Genomic DNA, 9,987 nt, shown 5'->3' on the forward strand with positions numbered 1-9,987 from the left:
CGGCGGTTCTGCCGACGGTCTCGTCTTCGAGGCGGCTCCCTCCCCCGTGTACAGGCCGATTTTCGTGCATTTCGAACCGTGGGAAGTGGTCCAAAAGGGAATGGGGGTGGACGTGACTGCTCAACCCGACTCTGAGGCTTCTAACCCGGGTAGCTCGGCCGGGTTTGATCCGGCGGTTCTGCCGACGGTCTCGTCTTCGAGGCCGGTGCCTCCCCCGTGTACAGGCCGATTTTCGTGCATTTCCAACGGTGGGAAGTGGTCCAAAAGGGAATGGGGGTGGACGTGTCTGCTCATACCGACTTTGAGACTTGTAAGCCGGGTAGCTCAGCCGGGTTTGTTCCGGCGGTTCTGCCGACGGTCTCGTCATCGAGGGGGGAGCCTCCCCCGTGTCCAGGCCGATTTTCATGCATTTCCAACCGTGGGAAGTGGTCCAAAAGGGAATGGGGGTGAATGTGACTGCTCATACCGACTTTGAGACTTTTAAGCCGGGTAGCTCAGCCGGGTTTGACCCGGCGGTTCTGCCGACGGTCTCGCCTTCGAGGGGGGAGCGTCCCCCGTGTTCAGGCCGAATTTTGTGCATTTCGAACCGTGGGAAGTTGCCCAAAAGTCGATGGGAGTGAATGTGACTGCTCAACCCGACTTTGAGACTTGTAAGCCGGGTAGCTCAGCCGGGTTTGACCCGGCGGTTCTGCCGACGGTCTCGTCTTCGAGGCGGGTGCCTCCCCCGTGTACAGGCCGATTTTCATGCATTTCGTACCGTGGGAAGCGGTCCAAAAGGGGATGGGAGTGAACGTGACTGCTCATACCGACTTTGGCGCTTCCGAGCCGGGTAGCTCAGCCGGGTTTGACCCGGCGGGTCTGCCGACGGTCTCGCCTTCGAGGGGGGAGCGTCCCCCGTGTTCAGGCCGAATCTTGTGCATTTCGAACCGTGGGAAGTTGCCCAAAAGTCGATGGGAGTGAATGTGACTGCTCAACCCGACTTTGAGACTTGTAAGCCGGGTAGCTCAGCCGGGTTTGACCCGGCGGTTCTGCCGACGGTCTCGTCTTCGAGGCCGGTGCCTCCCCCGTGTACAGGCCGATTTTCGTGCATTTCCAACGGTGGGAAGTGGTCCAAAAGGGAATGGGGGTGGACGTGTCTGCTCATACCGACTTTGAGACTTGTAAGCCGGGTAGCTCAGCCGGGTTTGTTCCGGCGGTTCTGCCGACGGTCTCGTCATCGAGGGGGGAGCCTCCCCCGTGTCCAGGCCGATTTTCATGCATTTCCAACCGTGGGAAGTGGTCCAAAAGGGAATGGGGGTGAATGTGACTGCTCATACCGACTTTGAGACTTTTAAGCCGGGTAGCTCGGCCGGGTTTGACCCGGCGGTTCTGCCGACGGTCTCGTCTTCGAGGCGGGTGCCTCCCCCGTGTACAGGCCGATTTTCGTGCATTTCGAACCGTGGGAAGTGGTCTAAAAGTCGATGGGAGTGAACGTGACTGCTCAACCCGACTTTGAGACTTGTAAGCCGGGTAGCTCAGCCAGGTTTGACCCGGCGGTTCTGCCGACGGTCTCGCCTTCGAGGGCGGACCCTCCCCCGTGTACAGGCCGGTTTTCGTGCATTTCGAACCGTGGGAAGTGATCCAAAAGGGAATGGGGGTGAACGTGACTGCCCAACCCGGCTTTGAGACTTGTAAGCCGGGTAGCTCAGCCGGGTTGGACCCGGCGGTTCTGCCGACGGTCTCGACTTCGAGGCGGGTGCCTCCCCCGTGTACAGGCCGATTTTCATGCATTTGCAACGGTGGGAAGTTGCCCAAAAGTCGATGGGAGTGAATGTGACTGCTCAACCCGACTTCGAGACTTGTAAGCCGGGTAGCTCAGCCGGGTTTGACCCGGCGGTTCTGCCGACGGTCTCGCCTTCGAGGGGGGAGCCTCCCCCGTGTACAGGCCGATTTTCGTGCATTTCCAACGGTGGGAACAGGTTCAAAAGGGGATGGGAGTGATTGTGACTGCTCAACCCGACTCTAGGGCTTCTAACCCGGGTAGCCCGGCCGGGTTTGACCCGGCGGTTCTGCCGACGGTCTCGTCTTCGAGGCGGGTGCCTCCCCCGTATACAGGCCGATTTTCATGCATTTCGAACCGTGGGAAGTGGTCCAAAAGGGAATGGGGGTGGACGTGTCTGCTCATACCGACTTTGAGACTTGTAAGCCGGGTAGCTCAGCCGGGTTTGATCCGGCGGTTCTGCCGACGGTCTCGCCTTCGAGGGGGGAGCCTCCCCCGTGTTCAGTCCGATTTCCATGCATTTCCAACCGTGGGAAGTTGCCCAAAAGGGGATGGGAGTGAATGTGACTGCTCAACCCGACTTTGGCGCTTCCGAGCCGGGTAGCTCAGCCGGGTTTGACCCGGCGGTTCTGCCGACGGTCTCGTCTTCGAGGCGGGTGCCTCCCCCGTATACAGGCCGATTTTCATGCATTTCGAACCGTGGGAAGTGGTCCAAAAGGGAATGGGGGTGGACGTGTCTGCTCATACCGACTTTGAGACTTGTAAGCCGGGTAGCTCAGCCGGGTTTGATCCGGCGGTTCTGCCGACGGTCTCGCCTTCGAGGGGGGAGCCTCCCCCGTGTTCAGTCCGATTTCCATGCATTTCCAACCGTGGGAAGTTGCCCAAAAGGGGATGGGAGTGAATGTGACTGCTCAACCCGACTTTGGCGCTTCCGAGCCGGGTAGCTCAGCCGGGTTTGACCCGGCGGTTCTGCCGACGGTCTCGTCTTCGAGGCGGGTGCCTCCCCCGTGTACAGGCCGATTTTCATGCATTTGGAACCGTGGGAAGTGGTCCAAAAGGGAATGGGGGTGGACGTGACTGCTCATACCGACTTTGAGACTTGTAAGCCGGGTAGCTCAGCCGGGTTTGACCCGGCGGTTCTGCCGACGGTCTCGCCTTCGAGGGGGGAGCCTCCCCCGTGTTCAGTCCGATTTTCGTGCATTTCCCACGGTGGGAAATGGTATCTTTCATTACGGGGACAAGGGTCTGAAGCGGTGAAGTCAGTAACCGGCATAGTTAAGGAAAGGGTTCGAATTTTCTCAACAGTACGAAAAAAGTGAGCAGGGAAGCTAGAGAAGGTGTCAGTGAGTCCCAAACGAGTGAACCGCAAAACTTAGGGAAATGCCCGAAAGCGTTTTAAAGGGTGAAATCGGGAACGAGGAAATGATCGGAAAGTGCCTGAAAGTGCTAAATGAGTAAACAGAAAAACGAAGAAAAATGTTTGAAAAGAAGAAGTGAGTAACCAGGAAAACTTAGAAAAATGTTCAAAACGAAGAAATCAGTAACCAGGAAAACTTAGAAAAATGATCAAAAAGAAGAAATGAGTAACCAGGAAAACTTAGAAAAATGTTTAAAAAGAAGAAATCAGTAACCAGGAAAACTTAGGAAAATGTTTAAAAAGAAGAAATCAGTAACCAGAAAAACTGCGAAAAATGTTTAAAAAGAAGAAATGAGTAACCAGAAAAACTTAGAAAAATGTTTAAAAAGAAGAAATCAGTAACCAGGAAAACTTAGAAAAATGTTTAAAAAGAAGAAATCAGTAACCAGGAAAACTTAGAAAAATGTTATAAAAGAAGAAGTGAGTAACCAGAAAAACTTAGAAAAATGTTTAAAAAGAAGAAATCAGTAACCAGAAAAACTGCGAAAAATGTTTAAAAAGAAGAAATCAGTAACCAGACAAACTGCGAAAAATGTTTAAAAAGAAGAAATCAGTAACCAGGAAAACTTAGAAAAATGTTTAAAAAGAAGAAGTGAGTAACCAGAAAAACTTAGAAAAATGTTTAAAAAGAAGAAATCAGTAACCAGAAAAACTTAGAAAAATGTTTAAAAAGAAGAAATCAGTAACCAGAAAAACTGCGAAAAATGTTTAAAAAGAAGAAATCAGTAACCAGAAAAACTTAGAAAAATGTTTAAAAAGAAGAAGTGAGTAACCAGAAAAACTTAGAAAAATGTTTAAAAAGAAGAAATCAGTAACCAGAAAAACGGCGAAAAATGTTTAAAAAGAAGAAATCAGTAACCAGACAAACTGCGAAAAATGTTTAAAAAGAAGAAATCAGTAACCAGAAAAACTTAGAAAAATGTTTAAAAAGAAGAAATCAGTAACCAGAAAAACTTAGAAAAATGTTTCAAAAGAAGAAGTGAGTAACCAGAAAAACTTAGAAAAATGTTTAAAAAGAAGAAGTGAGTAACCAGAAAAACTTAGAAAAATGTTTAAAAAGAAGAAATCAGTAACCAGAAAAACTTAGAAAAATGTTTAAAAAGAAGAAATCAGTAACCAGAAAAACTGCGAAAAATGTTTAAAAAGAAGAAATCAGTAACCAGACAAACTGCGAAAAATGTTTAAAAAGAAGAAATCAGTAACCAGGAAAACTTAGAAAAATGTTTAAAAAGAAGAAGTCAGTAACCAGAAAAACTTAGAAAAATGTTTAAAAAGAAGAAATCAGTAACCAGAAAAACTTAGAAAAATGTTTAAAAAGAAGAAATCAGTAACCAGAAAAACTGCGAAAAATGTTTAAAAAGAAGAAATCAGTAACCAGAAAAACTTAGAAAAATGTTTAAAAAGAAGAAGTGAGTAACCAGAAAAACTTAGAAAAATGTTTAAAAAGAAGAAATCAGTAACCAGAAAAACGGCGAAAAATGTTTAAAAAGAAGAAATCAGTAACCAGACAAACTGCGAAAAATGTTTAAAAAGAAGAAATCAGTAACCAGAAAAACTTAGAAAAATGTTTCAAAAGAAGAAGTGAGTAACCAGAAAAACTTAGAAAAATGTTTAAAAAGAAGAAGTGAGTAACCAGAAAAACTTAGAAAAATGTTTAAAAAGAAGAAATCAGTAACCAGAAAAACTTAGAAAAATGTTTAAAAAGAAGAAATCAGTAACCAGAAAAACTGCGAAAAATGTTTAAAAAGAAGAAATCAGTAACCAGACAAACTGCGAAAAATGTTTAAAAAGAAGAAATCAGTAACCAGGAAAACTTAGAAAAATGTTTAAAAAGAAGAAGTGAGTAACCAGAAAAACTTAGAAAAATGTTTAAAAAGAAGAAATCAGTAACCAGAAAAACTTAGAAAAATGTTTAAAAAGAAGAAATCAGTAACCAGAAAAACTGCGAAAAATGTTTAAAAAGAAGAAATCAGTAACCAGAAAAACTTAGAAAAATGTTTAAAAAGAAGAAGTGAGTAACCAGAAAAACTTAGAAAAATGTTTAAAAAGAAGAAATCAGTAACCAGAAAAACGGCGAAAAATGTTTAAAAAGAAGAAATCAGTAACCAGACAAACTGCGAAAAATGTTTAAAAAGAAGAAATCAGTAACCAGAAAAACTTAGAAAAATGTTTCAAAAGAAGAAGTGAGTAACCAGAAAAACTTAGAAAAATGTTTAAAAAGAAGAAGTGAGTAACCAGAAAAACTTAGAAAAATGTTTAAAAAGAAGAAATCAGTAACCAGAAAAACTTAGAAAAATGTTTAAAAAGAAGAAATCAGTAACCAGAAAAACTTAGAAAAATGTTTAAAAAGAAGAAATCAGTAACCAGAAAAACTGCGAAAAATGTTTAAAAAGAAGAAATCAGTAACCAGACAAACTGCGAAAAATGTTTAAAAAGAAGAAATCAGTAACCAGGAAAACTTAGAAAAATGTTTAAAAAGAAGAAGTGAGTAACCAGAAAAACTTAGAAAAATGTTTAAAAAGAAGAAATCAGTAACCAGAAAAACTTAGAAAAATGTTTAAAAAGAAGAAATCAGTAACCAGAAAAACTGCGAAAAATGTTTAAAAAGAAGAAATCAGTAACCAGAAAAACTTAGAAAAATGTTTAAAAAGAAGAAGTGAGTAACCAGAAAAACTTAGAAAAATGTTTAAAAAGAAGAAATCAGTAACCAGAAAAACGGCGAAAAATGTTTAAAAAGAAGAAATCAGTAACCAGACAAACTGCGAAAAATGTTTAAAAAGAAGAAATCAGTAACCAGAAAAACTTAGAAAAATGTTTAAAAAGAAGAAATCAGTAACCAGAAAAACTTAGAAAAATGTTTCAAAAGAAGAAGTGAGTAACCAGAAAAACTTAGAAAAATGTTTAAAAAGAAGAAGTGAGTAACCAGAAAAACTTAGAAAAATGTTTAAAAAGAAGAAATCAGTAACCAGAAAAACTTAGAAAAATGTTTAAAAAGAAGAAATCAGTAACCAGAAAAACTTAGAAAAATGTTTAAAAAGAAGAAATCAGTAACCAGGAAAACTTAGAAAAATGTTTAAAAAGAAGAAATCAGTAACCAGAAAAACTGCGAAAAATGTTTAAAAAGAAGAAATGAGTAACCAGGAAAACTTAGAAAAATGTTTAAAAAGAAGAAGTGAGTAACCAGAAAAACTTAGAAAAATGTTTAAAAAGAAGAAATCAGTAACCAGACAAACTTAGAAAAATGTTTAAAAAGAAGAAATCATTAACCAGACAAACTGCGAAAAATGTTTAAAAAGAAGAAATCAGTAACCAGAAAAACTTAGAAAAATGTTTAAAAAGAAGAAATCAGTAACCAGAAAAACTTAGAAAAATGTTTAAAAAGAAGAAATCAGTAACCAGGAAAACTTAGAAAAATGTTTAAAAAGAAGAAGTGAGTAACCAGAAAAACTTAGAAAAATGTTTAAAAAGAAGAAATCAGTAACCAGAAAAACGGCGAAAAATGTTTAAAAAGAAGAAATCAGTAACCAGACAAACTGCGAAAAATGTTTAAAAAGAAGAAGTCAGTAACCAGAAAAACTTAGAAAAATGTTTAAAAAGAAGAAATGAGTAACCAGAAAAACTTAGAAAAATGTTTAAAAAGAAGAAATCAGTAACCAGAAAAACTTAGAAAAATGTTTAAAAAGAAGAAGTGAGTAACCAGGAAAACTTAGAAAAATGTTTAAAAAGAAGAAATGAGTAACCAGAAAAACTTAGAAAAATGTTTAAAAAGAAGAAATCAGTAACCAGAAAAACTTAGAAAAATGTTTAAAAAGAAGAAATGAGTAACCAGAAAAACTTAGAAAAATGTTTAAAAAGAAGAAATCAGTAACCAGAAAAACGGCGAAAAATGTTTAAAAAGAAGAAATCAGTAACCAGAAAAACGGCGAAAAATGTTTAAAAAGAAGAAATCAGTAACCAGAAAAACTTAGAAAAATGTTTAAAAAGAAGAAGTGAGTAACCAGAAAAACTTAGAAAAATGTTTAAAAAGAAGAAATGAGTAACCAGAAAAACTTAGAAAAATGTTTAAAAAGAAGAAATCAGTAACCAGAAAAACTTAGAAAAATGTTTAAAAAGAAGAAATGAGTAACCAGAAAAACGGCGAAAAATGTTTAAAAAGAAGAAATCAGTAACCAGAAAAACGGCGAAAAATGTTTAAAAAGAAGAAATCAGTAACCAGACAAACTGCGAAAAATGTTTAAAAAGAAGAAATCAGTAACCAGAAAAACTTAGAAAAATGTTTAAAAAGAAGAAATCAGTAACCAGGAAAACTTGGAAAAAAACACTTAGAAAAATTTTCAGCAAAGTGTGAAAAATATTCTAAGTGTCAGCGGAGGAAAATGCTGCAGCATCGGGAAAGATTCGCAAACTTACACCGAACATGTGCTCCGAAGTGCCGGAGGAATTGGGTGAATTGAGCCCGGCAAATGGCCAGCTGTCGTTTTGTGCCTGCAGCCCGAAAACTTTAACTTTGTCTGTCGCGGAAGTCCGGACCGAGAAAAATCCAAACGGTTTTGACCGGACCGAGTTCCAGACCGATGCAGTCAAATTTGGAATTCAGACCCATTCAGTGCCACTTGTAGTTTTTCCGCAGTGAGGTTGGCGGGGTACCCGGAGATATATGGGAACACGATTTTTAGAACAAAATGGCGGCGCGGGACCGTTCTGAAAGGCATCCGAAAAACGGTTCCACGGGCATAGCACTTTAATGACAGGTATGAGTGCATGCCGGAGAGCTCTTGGAAGTCGAATTTTTGACACTTTGTCAATTTTTTGACAGATTTGACAAACTCTTTCTGTCTGTTCTAAGAGTCAGTCAGAGACTTGTGCGGCGGTCTTTTGACACTATTGGAGGGCGGGCAAACCCCACGTTGACTCCGGCCGTCCCTCCACAGGCGCTCGTGTCCAAAATGAAGGCGAGAGACGCGAGTGGCCTGGTTCCCTTGGGTGTTGCCAAGAAGGCTGCGGGCTGACCGTTGCCTGAGCACTCCCTAAAGCCTCTTGTGATGAGAGCAGACCTCGCCTGCCGCACGACCGGCTCTGGGAGTCGTTGGGCCGCTATTTGTGAATAGTCTGGTCCTCCTCTGCCACCCGGACAAGCGCGATGGCTCTGCCGCCCTGCGGTGCTCGTCACCCAGGTTTGGGGAACACGATACTCGTAACAAAAATAAAAGGCGGCTCGGGACCTGCAGGCGAAAGGGGTCCCGTGGTGCTAAGCACGTCGACTTCGGGTCTCGGTGCAAGCCGGAGAGCTCACGGAAGTCTAAAGTTTTCGGCACGTGGTCGAATCTTTTCAAAGGCTTACCCGGCTCTTTCCGTCCATTCTGAGAGTAAGTCAGAGGCCGGTGCGGAGGTCTCTTGACAATCGGAGGGGGTGGTGGCCCTCCGCAGGCGCTCGTGTCGAAAATGAAGGCGAGAGACGCGAGTGGCCTGGTTCCCCTGGGTGTTGCCAGGAAGGCTGCGGGCTGACCCTTGCCTGAGCACTCCCTAAAGCCTCTTGTGATGAGAGCAGACCTCGCGCGCCGCACGACCGGCTCTGGGAGTCGTTGGGCCGCTATCTGTGAATAGTCTGGTCCTCCTCTGCCACCCGGCCAAGTGCGATGGCTCTGCCGCCCTGCGGTGCTCGTCACGCAGGTATGGGGCACACGATGCTCGTAACAGCAAATAAAGGCGGCTCGGGACCTGCAGGCGAAAGGGGTCCCGTGGTGCTTAGCACGTCGACTTCGGGTCTCGGTGCAAGCCGGAGAGCTCACGGAAGTCTAAAGTTTTCGGCACGTGGTCGAATCTTTTGAAAGGCTTACCCGGCTCTTTCCGTCCATTCTGAGAGTCAGTCAGAGGCCGGTGCGGCGGTCTATTGACGACCGGAGGCTCCCATGGGTGTTGCGATGAGGGTGGAGGGCACAGAACCTTGCCTTAGCACTCCCTAATAAAGCCTCTTGTGAAGAGAGCAGACCTCGCGCGCCGCACGACCGGCTCTGGGAGTCGTTGGGCCGCTATCTGTGAATAGTCTGGTCCTCCTCTGCCACCCGGCCAAGTGCGATGGCTCTGCCGCCCTGCGGTGCTCGTCACGCAGGTATGGGGCACACGATGCTCGTAACAGCAAATAAAGGCGGCTCGGGACCTGCAGGCGAAAGGGGTCCCGTGGTGCTTAGCACGTCGACTTCGGGTCTCGGTGCAAGCCGGAGAGCTCACGGAAGTCTAAAGTTTTCGGCACGTGGTCGAATCTTTTGAAAGGCTTACCCGGCTCTTTCCGTCCATTCTGAGAGTCAGTCAGAGGCCGGTGCGGCGGTCTATTGACGACCGGAGGCTCCCATGGGTGTTGCGATGAGGGTGGAGGGCACAGAACCTTGCCTTAGCACTCCCTAATAAAGCCTCTTGTGAAGAGAGCAGACCTCGCGCGCCGCACGACCGGCTCTGGGAGTCGTTGGGCCGCTATCTGTGAATAGTCTGGTCCTCCTCTGCCACCCGGCCAAGTGCGATGGCTCTGCCGCCCTGCGGTGCTCGTCACGCAGGTATGGGGCACACGATGCTCGTAACAGCAAATAAAGGCGGCTCGGGACCTGCAGGCGAAAGGGGTCCCGTGGTGCTTCGCACGTCGACTTCGGGTCTCGGTGCAAGCCGGAGAGCTCACGGAAGTCTAAAGTTTTCGGCACGTGGTCGAATCTTTTGAAAGGCTTACCCGGCTCTTTCCGTCCATTCTGAGAGTCAGTCAGAGGCCGGTGCGGCGGTCTATTGACGACCGGAGGCTCCCATGGGTGTTGCGATGAGGGTGGAG

The sequence above is a fragment of the Chiloscyllium punctatum genome, unplaced genomic scaffold (genome assembly GCF_047496795.1).
Source record: "Chiloscyllium punctatum isolate Juve2018m unplaced genomic scaffold, sChiPun1.3 scaffold_1013, whole genome shotgun sequence".
NCBI lineage: Eukaryota > Metazoa > Chordata > Chondrichthyes > Orectolobiformes > Hemiscylliidae > Chiloscyllium > Chiloscyllium punctatum.